Source organism: Aegilops tauschii, chromosome 4, assembly GCF_002575655.3.
Source record: "Aegilops tauschii subsp. strangulata cultivar AL8/78 chromosome 4, Aet v6.0, whole genome shotgun sequence".
In the NCBI taxonomy this organism is placed as follows: domain Eukaryota; kingdom Viridiplantae; phylum Streptophyta; class Magnoliopsida; order Poales; family Poaceae; genus Aegilops; species Aegilops tauschii.
Genome location: NC_053038.3, coordinates 396558960 through 396573406, shown reverse-complemented (window position 1 = coordinate 396573406; position 14447 = coordinate 396558960). Strand labels below are relative to the sequence as shown.

Genomic DNA, 14447 nt, shown 5'->3' with positions numbered 1-14447 from the left:
GAAGGTGTGCTGGCGAGCCAGCGGGATCAGGTTGAGGGCTTCATAGCGAGGGGTTGGAATCCTCTGATTCTCCGCGTCATAACCCGGCTGGTACTTGGTCAGATCGGTGTCGTTCCCGATGAGGGTGGCCACCGGGCGTACAGCCTTCATACACGCCGCGAAGTCCTTCTGATCGAAAGCTGAGCCGTCTTCTTTCAGGCTTGGATAACCCAGGGCGATGTCTGCCGGGGCTAGCTCCGGCAGGAATGCCTTGGCCCGGCTCAGCGCGGCGATTGCTCCGGCTCTCGCGGAGGCCCGTCGCAGCTCTTGGATCCGCTGAGGCAGAACGGCGAGCCGGCGCAGGACTTCGGCCAGATGAGTTGGCACCTCGTTGGATAGGGCCACCACAGCTAAGGCACGTTGTGACCCGGTGTAGAGCTGTTCCACCAGGGTATACACGGCCTTTAACTTGGTGACCACGCTCTGGTTGAGGTTGGCACTCCTGGGACCTGCTTAACAGAATCAGATAAGCCGGTGACACGGATGATTCATGACATATACAAATTTGATGAAAGCCGGTGAGGCGACTTACCGAAGATAGCGGCCACCATTTGGGAAACCTGGCGCTTTAGGCCGGAGAGCTCGGTGGTCTTCTCAGCGAGAGCCTTCTCCGCCTGTTCAGCCCGGGTCACCAGTGCGGCTTTCTCTTCGACCCAGGCTTTTCTCTCAGCGTCAAACTCGGTCTTCAATTTTTCTTGAGTGGCGATGCTGGATACAAACTTGGCGTTTGCCTTTCGGGTCTCCATCTCCTGCATCTTCAGCCGGCTCTTGAGATCCGCAAGGTCCGCCTCTAGTTTCTTGCCAACAGCCTGCATATATTTCCGGGTTATTAACAGTCATTATATAAGTCCCAAGCGTTTTCCAAGCAAAGACACTTGGCACTTGGGGGGCTAATGCATATTGAACGTGTCTATCTACATACTGCCGGCTTAGTTGAGTAAGCCGGAACCTAAGTCTACAACATATTCAAGCATAAGCCGTCGACTTGGGGGCTAGCATGGCAAAGGTAACTATGCAGTAAGTAAGAAAACAGCAGAGGGATACCTCAGATTTTTGTTGGATCTGGTTGACCATGGCGACCTCGGCGTCCCGGCTCTTGTGTACTTGGCTGATGTAGCCAGAGACAAGCTCTCCAATGCTTAAGTCGGTGTAGCCAGAGAGGTCCAGGTTCACCCGGTGGGGCTGCAGCAACTCCCCCTTCGCGGAGCATTTGGCCAACACGGTTGGTCTCCCCGGCTCAACGAACTCCGTCCGGGTGATTACCACGTCCGGGTCGTCTGTTGGTGGAGCTGAGCCGGAGGCCTCCGGGTTAACCAAAATTCGGTCGTTGCCTTGGTAGTCGGGGCAGAGACCTCAGGTGCCGTGTCCATTGGAGTGGTAGCTTCGGGGGCGGAGGCAGCTGGCGGCTCTTGAGCCGTCACCTCCGGTTCAGGTACGTCCGGCACTCCGGCTGACCTGGTCTTCTTTGCTCTTTTGGAGAGCTTTGCCTAGGCACTGAAAAGACAGAAGTGTTAGGCACACAAAGAGTAAGTACAGATAAAGATACTGTAAGATGATTGTTGTTACCCGGGTGCAGTCTTGAAGGCCGGCAAATTTGACTGCATGGAGTCACCCGAAGAGGGGGAGGTCTCCTGATAATTGGAGTCAGAAGAGTTGAGTGGCTGACAGATAACACCCGCCAACGGATGAAAAGGGTACAAGTGCGACAAAACCTCAGTGCGACGCTTCCTTGTTGCGTCGGGTAACCCGGCGGAGAGATCGGTGTCCTTGTTGGTCCGGGTGTGACGCCGGCTTTCGTGAACCTGTCACTTCAAAAGAAATTGAGGGTCTCGATGAGCTAAAGGATGTGAAAGCTTACTTTCCGGGTTACCCTTCGGACTTTCAGCTGTGGCAAGGGCTCCGAGTCGGAGGAAAGTGACATTACCTCTTCAACCACCGGGTTACTGGCGCCGGTGTCATCCTGTCAATGAGCAAGTGTTGATAAGGCGGATAGCAACAAACCACAAGTACAGCAAGAATTTAAAGGCTTAGGGGTTACCTCTGACTCGGAGCTGTCACTTAGTTGCATCAGCTCCGAAGCAGTAGGTCTGCTTCCCTTTTTGCGAGGGGCGGCTTTCTTGGCGGCTTTCTTCGCTTTCCAGGCCTTCTTGGCCGCCTCATGGTCATACATGACCCGCCAGAACTTGTCATCAGCCTGAAAAATACAATGGTGAATTCTTATAACGGTTCAGATGAAGGTTATATACAGAAAGGGATAATAAATTAAAGACAGCGGCTTACCGCTGGGGCTGGGTTGGTCTTGCAGAAGGGGGCTAACCCGGTCCTTCCACAGTCTGCCAGACTCTCGTTTAACAGAGCCTTGGTCTCTTCCTCAGCAACGTCTTCTGGAAGATCGTTGCGACTGTGCCTCTGAGGGTCATCCTTTCGCCCGGTGTACTCACACATTAAGCCGGGGCGGCGGCTCAATGGGATCACCCGCCATGAGATCCAGACCCGGACCAGGTCGATTCCGTTCAGACCATTGCCCAGGAGGGCCTTGATTTTATTGATAGTCGGAAGCAGAGGCTAGCGCTCCGCTGCAGTCAGCTTGTCCGACAGCGGGTGAGTCGGTTCTAGACGTGTGGGGAGAAAGCCGGGCAACGGGTTTTCGTCAGCCGGGGATGTATCTTGGCAGTAGAACCAAGTCATATTCCAGTCCTTGGGGTGGCTCGGCGGTTCTGCGTAAGGGAAAAGACAGTCCCTACGCCGCTGGATGGAGATGCCACCTAACTCCAGACTTGGCCCGTTGGCGCACTCGTTTTGGCGGTTTAAGTAAAACAGCTCTCGGAAGAGCAGCAGACTCGGCTCTTCTCCAAGGCACACTTCGCAAAAGACTTGGAAATTGCAGATGTTGGATACGGAGTTGGGTCCTATATCTTGAGGACGCAAGTCGAAGAAGTTGAGCACATCCCTAAAAAACTTTGAGCCGGGCGGTGCGAAGCCCCGGCTCATATGATCTGCGAAGATCACTACCTCCCCGTCCCTTGGCTGTGGTCTCTCTTCCGATGGGTCAGGGGCACGGTAGGACATGATTTCCTTCTTAGGCAAATATCCGGACTTAACAAAATTGGCCAGGGTCTCGTTGGTGACATTGGACCTCATCCAATTGCAAGTGATGGGAGCCTTGGGAGGCATGGTGAAAGTTGGTGGTCTATGACAAAAAGGAAAATATCCGGGTTAATTATAAGCCGGAGATCTACAGTTCAAAGCTACGGTGGCGGCTTATGAAGGGGACTAATGGTATATATTCAGGTACAGTGGGTTGCTTAAGCCGCAGGGGCGTTCAGAATAAATTGATTGTCTACGGCCTCATCACAGTTAAGCCGGAGGAATCTACGATGCATGGTTTTCTTTAAACCGGAGGATTCTACAGCGTGTGGTCTCTTTAACCCAGAATCGTAAGCCGCCGAGATTCAATGGTTGCAGTTTTTACTAAGTGTGGTAAAACAGGTTTCACATCTTGCAGTAACTTTTTTGGATCAAAATGGTCGGGTGAAATGAAAATTTTCTAGACCTAGAAACAGACGAGCGGATGTTCTTGAGCTCGAACGAAGCATATATACAGTGGAAAGAGATCTACAGGCGCTGGAAATGAGGCCTAAACAACTACCGCACTAGTTGTATACAAGGCTAAAAGACCAAACAAGTGCAGTGACTACGAGAACTACCGAGGCTTGTGGCAATGGCGATGAACGCGAAGAACACAGACGAACCCTACGGTAGATCTATCTGACAGGGCAGAAGAGACTCACCGGAGTCGGAGAAGAGCGGAAGTCGCCGCCGTTTATCTGGTCTGAGTCAGGGTGATGCAGCGGCCGAGTTGATGAAGACCAGGGGCGCGACGGCGGCGGCAGTGGCAGGACTCGGGCAGAGGAGTGACGGCGCGAGGAGGAAGAAGAGAGCGTGAGAAGAGCCCATCGGGCCGGCCTATTTATAAGGCAAGGTCATAAGTGGGCGCGAGATTCAAGGAGACCACGGCGTGGTTATCTCCCCCCCCCCCCCCCCCCCCACGACGCCTTGATTTTCGGAATGACAGTAAAAGCAAAGATCCGTTGCGGATCTGGCGGAGTAAAAAACGGACTTAATGGAGGATGACGTCATGGCGGATTATCTGGAGCTCAGAGGATGACGTCACTCCGGGTTATGGCCTTCACATGAATGGTAAGCCGGAGATTTTTTCTGTCAGAAGAGTTGAAGATTGACGTGAGCCGGCTCAAATCAATATGGGGCCTAATGTTGAGGATATAGACCTTAGAGTCACCCGCCAGGAGGGGCCGGGTTACTCGTACGGTCGTTGCCAGAAGCCCGGAGCCAAGTTTGAAGACGATGGGCCAGAGATGGGCTGAGACCCGGATATGGTTAAAAGCCCGTAGTTGTAATCATTGTTATGGTAGAACTTGTAGTGTAAGACAAGTATAGTTGAGAGTCCGAGCCGGACATTCTTATGAGCCGGCCAGGACTCTGAGGGCTGCTGGGCGTCAGCCTCCCTATATAAAGGGACGACCCGGCAGCGGTTTGGAGAGAGAGAAATCTGATCGAGAGCCGGGCATAGCTGTTTAGCTCCCCGGTAATCGTAACCCTAATCAATATCACCTCAAACTGGACGTAGGCTTTTACCTTCACCGTAAGGGGCCGAACCAGTATAAACCCTCGTGTTCCTTGTCCCGCACAACCCATTCAAGCTTTCTAGTTGCGATGGCTCCACGACTAAGTCCTAGCTCGAGGACATCTGCCGTGACAATTCCACGACACTATTACCATTGAATGAAAGAAAAGCAATGCAAATACGGCTTAAAATGCATATGTCTTACAGTTTCATGACTGCAAAGAGGATAGAACATCCAAAAATAATCAAAAGAGCATCAATAAATAAAAATGTAGGTGCTAGAATAGAAAAATGTATACATTTATTTCATATGTATTATAAACTCATAGTAGAGGAAGAGTATTGTAGAAACATCCTCATATCATGCTTTGCCAGTTGGACTCTTCTTGCCTATCCAGAAAACAAAATAACACCATGCCATCACAAAGTTGTCATGTGGTAATCCTCAGATTATATGTAACAACCATTGACACAACAAATGCCCTAGCTATGTGACACTCTTCCTCACAGTAAGAAACAAACAAAATTATGATAAGAAACATAGATCGACAATTTGGGTAGTAGTAATTAAGAACAAGGCGGGGTCTTCTGTCGGATAGATCATCAAATAGATACACGAAAGTCAGATTTTTATACATCATTAAACTTTTCTTTTTGAGAAAAGACAGCCGAAGAGCATCTTAGAGCTAACCCAAGAAATACGATCATTTTTTACGATTCTCATCTTCTTCCGCATGTGTGACGCCAAGAAAAACAAGATTCCAAATTATATCATGCTTTTGTTTGGTTTAGCAACAAAGCAGATCGTATGTTTTGTAGAGCATCCCAGAATTTGGAAGATTGTTGTTTCCAATAGCTACCAAACTAACATATACACTCATCTAAGGCTTGCTCCTGTAGATTCAGATTTTCAAGTTATGTTTGAAAGAACAAGTTATAAACTATTGAGTTTTGATATAGTTATCATAATACATCTCTGCAAAAATATTCAGGTGCACGTAGGATTAGTATGTAAAATTCAGTAGAAATAACAAATTTAAAGCTAACTGGAGTAAAACTCAGTATGGTGGGTTGGTTGCTATGGGCAAATAGTAGATAGCAAAAAGCTAGTTGCTAGCTAGCTAGCCTATAAGACAACAAATACAAACAAATTTTTTTCTCCAATCCATGCAAGTCATATTTTTCTGAAATACTTATACAACATCCAATTCAAAAGGCAGACTAAGGCATAGCCTAGTGGTGGGAAGGGGCTGATGCCTTCCCACCCACCCAGGTTCAAGGCACGGTACTTGCAATTTAGGTTTGTTACACCAATTATACTGTAGGGGGTTCCCTTACAGTCTTTCTGTCAAAAAAAACACCCAGTTCAAAAGCTTTGCATCCAAACATCCAAACTGGCTGCATTATTCATTATAGGATCGAACCTCTTGATAGGATCAAGCAGCAACAATGCAAGTGTCCCAAACATCATGGACCATGTCCAACACTAAAATAAAACAAATTGGATTGGTGTAAACTGCAACTATTAGCTCTTTCACCTTGTTAGACAGTTCCCTCAATCCAAGAATATATAGTATACCAAATCTGGAAGAAATAAAAACAATGTCATAATTAGTAAACAATTTTCAACCAAAAAGGATAAACAGTAGGATTTAAAAAAAACTGCAGCTACATAAGTAAATTTTACATTAGCACAGGTGTAGATTCTCTCCCACTTCTCACATTTTTTTATAAAATAGCAGAATACACAATTAATCCAAAGTTTATAAATTAGAAAAAAATGGATCATCCTGCATCACTGACTGTGCTGCCTGATTGCTGCTGATCTATTATCCTACACATACAACTCATCTGATTCCCATCCATATAAACCCCTTCAATAATAAGTAAATCATATAACACGGTTACCCCAAGTGAAGCATGTTATCAAGGTTCACAACCAGGGGAAGCACGGTGAAAATTATCTTGAATAATCAAATTAAGAGGAGCTAAATCTTCCTGTAGAATAAAGTCAACAAGCTTAATCAACATTCATGGTTGGGTTCGACATTAAAAAAACAACTATTCTAGATAGTAGATAGATCACCGAGATGAGTTACTAATGCAAATATGCTTGTTGCACATTCATTCATCCATATATACAAGACCAGACCAGACCAGATCGACAAGGGCAAAGCCACGGATTTCCCAGACCAGATCGCCTATTTAAGGTGTTTCCCTGATAATAATCGTATGGTGAGAACTAAATGTCTGTGCGTTGCTTCAGACCCAAAAACATTGGCTTATCTCTTGCAAACGATGACTACAGATGCACCTCCTCACATCTCTTGCTTCCCATGAAATATTCCATTATCCGTATTACTAAATTAATCAGTGCTTCATATAAACCATTTTCACACCATTCGTATCCTGGGAACGTTAACATAATGTATAAAAGTTAAAGCGTGACATAAATTTGTGTAGAGAAATCAAATTATATGAACTGATTAGAGGCAAACTTACTTAGCCATAAACCCTACAGCAAAGGACTTGTGAGCACTCTGCCAACCGTATGAAAAATGTAATGAAGAGTCATCAGAAAAAAAAACAAAAAGGTGACACCTTACTCAAAATAGACCTTAACATTTGGAATAGAATGATACAAAAAGTATAGAGACCAATGTTGATTCCAGCAGAGGTCATAAGAGCACCAATTTTCATCTCTTGATAAACAAAATATACGAGATTCAGGACTCCTTATGTCATCTGAATACAAAACAATTCATAGCTCTGTTGGTGCCTGAAGGGAAAACAATTGGCTTCTGAAATTTCATATGACATATGGAAGACCAACATACATGATCTTCAATTAGTTCAGCAATCACATTGTTCCCATGTGTGCCTCCAACAGATCGACTTTCTGCAACCACGAGCAAAAAGAAAGACTGTTTTATTACTGGTGAGAATTGAAACAATCTGAACTGAACTCCCTCTGTTGCAGATTTACAAGGGAACAGAAAAGCTAGCTATAAAATCATATTGGGAGGAAGACAGTTAATTACAGCAAATGTCGAAGTGAGCAGCAATGGTAAAGTCAATCATAACTGAGTTTATGCAGAACAAAAAAGGGGCTTAGATAAATAAGGCGATCTTTCATCTTCGAATTGAACATTCATGTCTCTCCACCTGGGCTTTGATCCATCTTTCACTTGGTAAAAACAAACAGGTTGGGGGGGGGGGGGGGGGGGGGGGGGGGGGCACGGACAAGGTACCTCACCTTGATCTTGAGTTCATGGAACGAGTTGATGAAGACGTCGGCGGCGTCCACCAACCCTTCGAACGGGCCCTCCCACCACTACGTCCATGAACAACCGGTACGACTCCGGCGCTGCCACAAGCGACGGCACATCCATCGCTCAGCAGGCCCCGCTGCACGCCCCCTTCCATGACCGGCGGGCCGACGCTGTCCGCGTAGACCTCCCTGTAGATGATATCCACCGAACAGGGCTGCGAGAAGAGTGCGGCCGTCGGCACGCCGGCGGCGCGTGCCACGCAGCCCGCCTACGGGAGGTGCTAGTCGTACACGAGCACACGCACATGTACGGGCGTCCCCGCCGTGGACTCGGAGAAAGAGCAGCTCGAGGGTGTCGGACAAGGGGGTGACGGGGGCGGGACAGTGGCTCGTGGTGATGCATCGGGTCGAGGTGGCCCTACGCCCTCGGGAAGGCAACGAGGAGGACATGGCCGCCGCCGTCGCCATCTGCTCAGACAGAAGATGAGGAAGAAGCGCCAAGCACAGGTAGACGCACACATCCGTGATGTAGGTGGCTCGATTCAGACCTAGTCGATGGGATGGTGGAGGAGGAGTGAAGCGGGATCCATCAATTTCATAGGCATTTTCGGATTTGTAGGGCATGTGGCCACGATCCCCGCGCACTGTACCTTTTTTCTTGACGTGCATGATTGATTATAAGAAAGAAAAAAATCCCATCAGTACAAGGAAATATCCCATCAATGCTTGATTGATTGTGATTTATATTTTATAGGCATTTACAGATTTGTAGGACATGTGCCCACGATCCTCGCATGCCGTATTTTTTTATGTATAATTCACTACTGCAGGATGCTACTAACGCGACACTACGATCAGAGACCCTTCAAGAAACTGTGTGCGATGCAATAATCGCAAACGGTGGTGTATGAAAACTGTCAAAAATGTATAAAATATTCGCGATGACGGATGCATCAAACACGGTTTAGATTTTAGTTGCGTGTGCGATGAAGGGCATACGGTTCAGTTCAATTAACTGTTTGCAATGAGGAGGAACAAAAGAAACGGGCAGCCAGATGAAGGCATGTGCGATACACAGCATACGGTTCAATCGGATGAACTGTTTGTGATTAGGCAACACAAAAAAAACGGGCAGCCAGATGAAGGTGTGTGCAATATACAACATACGGTTCACTCGGATGAACTGTTTGTCATTAGGCAACACAAAAGGAACGGTCAGCCAGATCAAGGTGTGTGCGATATATGCATGCGGTTCACTCGGACCTTGTCGTTAGTGTGTGACCTCTGTGGCAACCGTTTGCTCCCCAGGCGCCTCTTCGTGTACCATGGCAACCGTCCACGTCATCACCTCGGCTAGCATGGCAGGTTCGTTCAAGACCATTCTCGACTCAACTAATAACATGATTACAAGGAACTCAAGGGTCCAGGAGCGGTTTGGTCTCCCCTATCTTCTTCACCGTGACCCTGCTGACTGGCGTGGGGACGAGGGAAGCCTCGCCTTGTGCAAATTGATGCCGCTTGACAATGATACGTATGATGTTAAGATGCCATCGCTTGAGAGCAAGGCTTGGGCAGGCGCAAATGGAGATTGGGTTGTTTATATTGGGTACAACTGTGAGTGGGAACTTGTGAATGTGTACACTCGTCACCGGGTTCCACTTCCAAAAATCTCAGACGACTGCCCAGAGGTTGAGTACACCGGTATTCTACGTGAGTTCAAATATGATCATGGTGACTGTCGTCTACGGAAGATAGCAATTTGTTGAGTTCCCAACCGCTCTTGGGATTACACGAACTATGAAGTTGTTGCTATCTTCGACAAGCTTCTTGCCGTCCTTACTTCCACGCCTCAATGGATATTGCTCAAAAATCAATTTATGTACACGAATGAGTACTGTGATGCAATTCAATACGAGGGTCTTGTGTTTGCTGCCACCACTCGTGGCACTATTTTTTCATGGAATCCTGATGCTTTCGGTACGTTTGTCTTCCACCGTAATTATAATTTTTTTATCCACAGGCATGCGGGTTAGCTAGTTTCCCTTTACGAATTAACCTTCTTGTGTTTCCAAGGTCCTGTGAACATTCCACCACCTATACTTGAAAATTTTTATAACCAAGGGGGAGATGACGATGCTGATGACCACGAGCATGAGGACGAGCAGGACCCATATACTCAGTGGCGCCTGGCAACTTATTCCGATGGATCACCTCTTCTTGTCTGTATACAGGGCACTGCTGATGTTACTAAGGAAGCAGGTGTTGTCTCACATGGTCACACTCTCTGGACCTATTCCAACATCCGTTGCAGGGTATTCAGGATGGATACGAGTGTACTAGCGCCAACACCTTCTCCCTGGTTCAGTATTAAAAGTCTTGGAGGAAACTCGCTCTTCCTTGGACAAAACTATCCAATGATGGTGGAAGGTGATCCAGCTGCCGTTGACACAACGTTACTACCATTTATGAGAAGCAACTGTATCTATACCTAGGACATTGCTATGCTTTCCTACCATCCCACTATGGGTCCTGACATAGGCCGCTTCAGCCTGGATGATCAGTCCTGCGTTGGTCTCGAGATTGACAGTAGCTGGCCCTTCCCAGAGAATCACTTCTGGTACAAAGCAAGCGTTTCCAACGCCGACGAGTGGTTGAGCTGAAGTTCATTTCATTGCTTTGTTATTTTTTGTGTGAGAAAAACTTTACTAGAATGTTTTGTTGGAAATGATCTATAATCCAACGTGTATCCTCGTTGTCGTTGTGGGTTGATGACTTGTTGTATGTAATCAATGGTACATTTGCATATGCGTCCATCAACTCACGCCTGCTAGTGGTGTCCATATGAACAGTGCTAGTGATTTTAGTTGCAACAATTAGATAGTGCTAGTGATTTTTAGCTGCATATTTTGACAAATCATAGTGTTACAAGGTTGACAAATGGCAATGTTACTAGATAAACAAATGTCAATCTTTCCAGTTTGACAAATGGCAACATACCCAAAATGACATATATGCAAATCTTACCCAATTGTTTGTACGTGGTTGCACACGGGTCATGCAAAACAACTGTTTGCATTGAAGGGATGCAGAAATCCTGCTCAGCACATTTTCCCTTGGCTTCCTGGGGAAGCTGTCGGTTTGCAAACGGGTGTTCTAACTAAAACGTTTGCGATGAGTGTTTTATATTTAAAAAACATTGACGTTTTTTTCAAAAGAAAATTGTTTGATAAGTCTGTACATTAAGAGAGAAAAACACAAGTTCGTTCAAATCATATCTTTCATTCAGTCACACTGCGAATTTATATTCATATGATCGAGAATTTGAGATACAATATTAAACCCCAAAAAAATATTTCCGGCGGCGGCGGAGGTGGCGTGCCACGCCGTCGTTGTCGTCCTCCGGGATGCCGTTGTTGAAGTCTTCAAGGCAGCACAAAATGTTCTTCACATGTAAATCAAACATCATGTCATCGCGCGATCGACGAGCGGGGCGCGGGAGGACGACAACTGGCGCCGCTGAGAGGTAGCGGTCGACGACAGCGTCCCATGCCGCTGAGGGGGGCGCGCGCACGGGCATGGGCATGGGCGCGGCAGGTGCAGCCAAACGCACGGGGACCGGCGCCGCGGTGGGTGGAGGGGCGCGCACGGGCAGGGGCACGGGCGCGGCGGGTGCAGCGAAACGCAGGGGGCCGGCGCCACGGTGGGTGGAGGGGCGCGCACGGGCACGGGCACTGGCATGTACACCAGCTCGCGCAGGTCCGCGGAGACCTCGCTGAAGCCCGTGGCTTCCAGCTCTGCGATAGTGCTCGGCGACCAGCCCGTCAATGCTACGGGAATGGTCGCTGGCGCGGGCGCGGGGATGGGAGCAGGGACGGGAGCAGGGGCAGCAACCGCCACGGCCAGCTTGTTCTGGGCCATGTCCATGAGGCCCCATTGCTCCTTATTTTCTATCTCCTCTGGCTCGGAGTCGACTTCACCAAACTTGAAGACTAGTGGCAGATGATCATTCTGCGCCATGGCGTTGGTGGAGGTCTGCGAGAGGGAGGGGAATGGGAGGCGAACAGTAAGGCCGCCCGTATTAAACAGCGGCTCGGGCGCCATTAATGGAGAGGAAGGCGGGCGGCCATGGAAGTCAAAGGGCTTGCTTCCCAATGAGCCTGTGCAGCATACAGCTCGCACGCTTCCAAGTTATCCTGCGCATTGGAGGACAGCTTGCACGCCTCTCGGTCAGCCTACGCACCAGACTGCATTCAAACGCCTCCCGTTCAGTCAAGGTCAAGCAGCTGTCCGCATGGCACCTCCTACAGCCATTAAAACCAAGACACGTGGCGTCATGTGAATGGTTAACAGAACGCACACGGTTTGAATTATACCAACGTTTGAGCTATTAAAGTGGCAGCTATTTTTTCAAAATGCCTTTGTTGGCTGTCATTATTCGAGTGCGCCTTCTCTCAAAATGGACACGAAAAATGCCACAGCATGTCGGGTGCCATTCCATGATAGCATGCCAAGTTTCATGAATTTCAGACGACTTTTAGATTTACTAGAATTTAAAAACCAGGCATCTTAATGTTTTGCAGGCAATCAACGGTGCCCTGGTGTTTGAAATTCATTCCCATTTCTTGCATGGGACCTAAGCATGCACCCAAGGACACAGATTTGATTTTTCAACCAATTTATATGCACTAGAGCCTGTGCATGTAGTTCAAATTTGAATTATGCACATAAATGCATTGAAAACTCAGTTAATGCATAAAAATGTCCAAACGAACCCCGAAAAATCCCAAAAATTGACATAACACTCCTGTTGTTCTATGTTGACACGAGAATTTTTTTGAACGCAATAAGAGGCAATGGATATCGTTTCGTCCCCAAAGGTGGGACGTTCCCTACCGAAACCATCAGGCTTGTTGTGAGAAGCTCTGGTTTGTGAGAAGCGTATACCCAAACCTACCCCAAATGGGACAAAATTTTACCACGGAATGTTGATGCCGCTCCATGATAGCATGCCAAGTTTCATGAATTTCAGACGAGTTTTAGATTTACTAGAATTTAAAAACCAGGCATCTCAATGTTTTGCCGGCAATCAACGGTGCCCTGGTGTTTGAAATTCATTCCCATTTCTTGCATGGGACCTAAGCATGCACCCAAGGACACAGATTAGATTTTTCAACCAATTTATATGCACTAGAGCATGTACATGTAGTTCAAATTTGAATTATGCACATAAATGCATTGAAAACTCAATTAATGCATAAAAAGTCCAAACGAACCCCGAAAAATCACAAAAATTGACACAACAATCCTGTTGTTCTATGTTGACACGAGAAAAAAATTTGAAAGCAATAAGAGGCAATGGATATCGTTTCGTCCCCAAAGGTGGGACGTTCCCTATCGAAACCATCATGCTTGTTGTGAGAAGCTCTGGTTTGTGAGAAGCTTATACCTGAACCTGCCCCAAATGGGACAACTTTTTTACCATGGCATGTTGATGCTGCTGCATGATAGCATGCCAAGTTTCATGAATTTCAGACGAGTTTTGGATTTACTAGAATTAAAAAACCAGGCATCTCAACATTTTGCCGGCAATCAACAGTGCCCTGGTGTTTGAATTTCATTCCCATCTCTTGCATGGGACCTAGAAATTCACCCAAGGACACACATGTGATTTTTCAACCAACTTTAGTGCATTGGAGCATGTGCTTGTAGTTCAAATTTGAATGATGCACATAAAATGCCTAGAAAACCCAATTAATGTATAAAAAAGGCCAAACGAACCCTGAAAAATTCCAAGATTAATACAACACTCCTGTTGTTCTATGTTGACACTAGAAAAAATTTGAAAGCAATAAGAGGCAACGGATATCGTCCCGTCCCCAAAGGTGGTACGTTCCCTATCAAAACCATCATGCTTGTTGTGAGAAGCTTATACCCAAACCTGCCCCAAATGGGACAAAATTTTCACCACGACATGTTGATGCCGCTCCATGATAGCATGCCAAGTTTCATGAATTTCAGACGAGTTTTGGATTTACTAGAATTTAAAAACCATGTATCTCAACGTTTTGCCGGCAATCAACAGTGCCCCTGGTGTTTGAAATTCATTCTCGTCTCTTGCATGGGACCTAAGCATGCACCCAAGGACACACATGTGATTTTTCAACCAACTTTGGTGCATTGGAGCATGTGCTCGTAGTTCAAATTTGAATTATGCACATAAAATGCCTAGAAAACCCAGTTAATGTATCAAAAAGGCCAAACAAACCCCGAAAAATTCATTCCCATTTCTTGCATAGGACCTAAGCATGCACCGAAGGACACAGATTTGATTTTTCAACCAATTATATGCACTGGAGCATGTGCATGTACGTAGTTCAAATTTGAATTATGCACATAAATGCATTGAAAACTCAGTTAATGCATCAAAATATCCAAACGAACCCCGAAAAATCCCATAAATTAACACAACATTCTTGTTGTTCTATGTTGACA

The 14447-nt window shown here is 46.8% G+C and overlaps 1 long non-coding RNA gene across 3 annotated transcripts; it reads right to left on the bottom strand.

Annotated features, from left to right (window-relative positions):
- Positions 1 to 5825: 5825 nt before the first annotated feature.
- On the bottom strand, positions 5826 to 8589 carry LOC109775091 (uncharacterized). Of its 3 annotated transcripts, none has more exons than XR_002235751.4 (3): positions 7941 to 8589; positions 7187 to 7583; positions 5826 to 7093 (listed from the first exon to the last, which is right to left on the bottom strand). It is a non-coding gene; the product is annotated as an uncharacterized lncRNA (long non-coding RNA). The 3 variants fall into 3 exon arrangements; XR_002235752.4 differs by having other exon boundaries at positions 5826 to 6268; XR_012182299.1 differs by having other exon boundaries at positions 5826 to 7583.
- Between the last annotated feature and the right edge of the window lie 5858 nt (positions 8590 to 14447).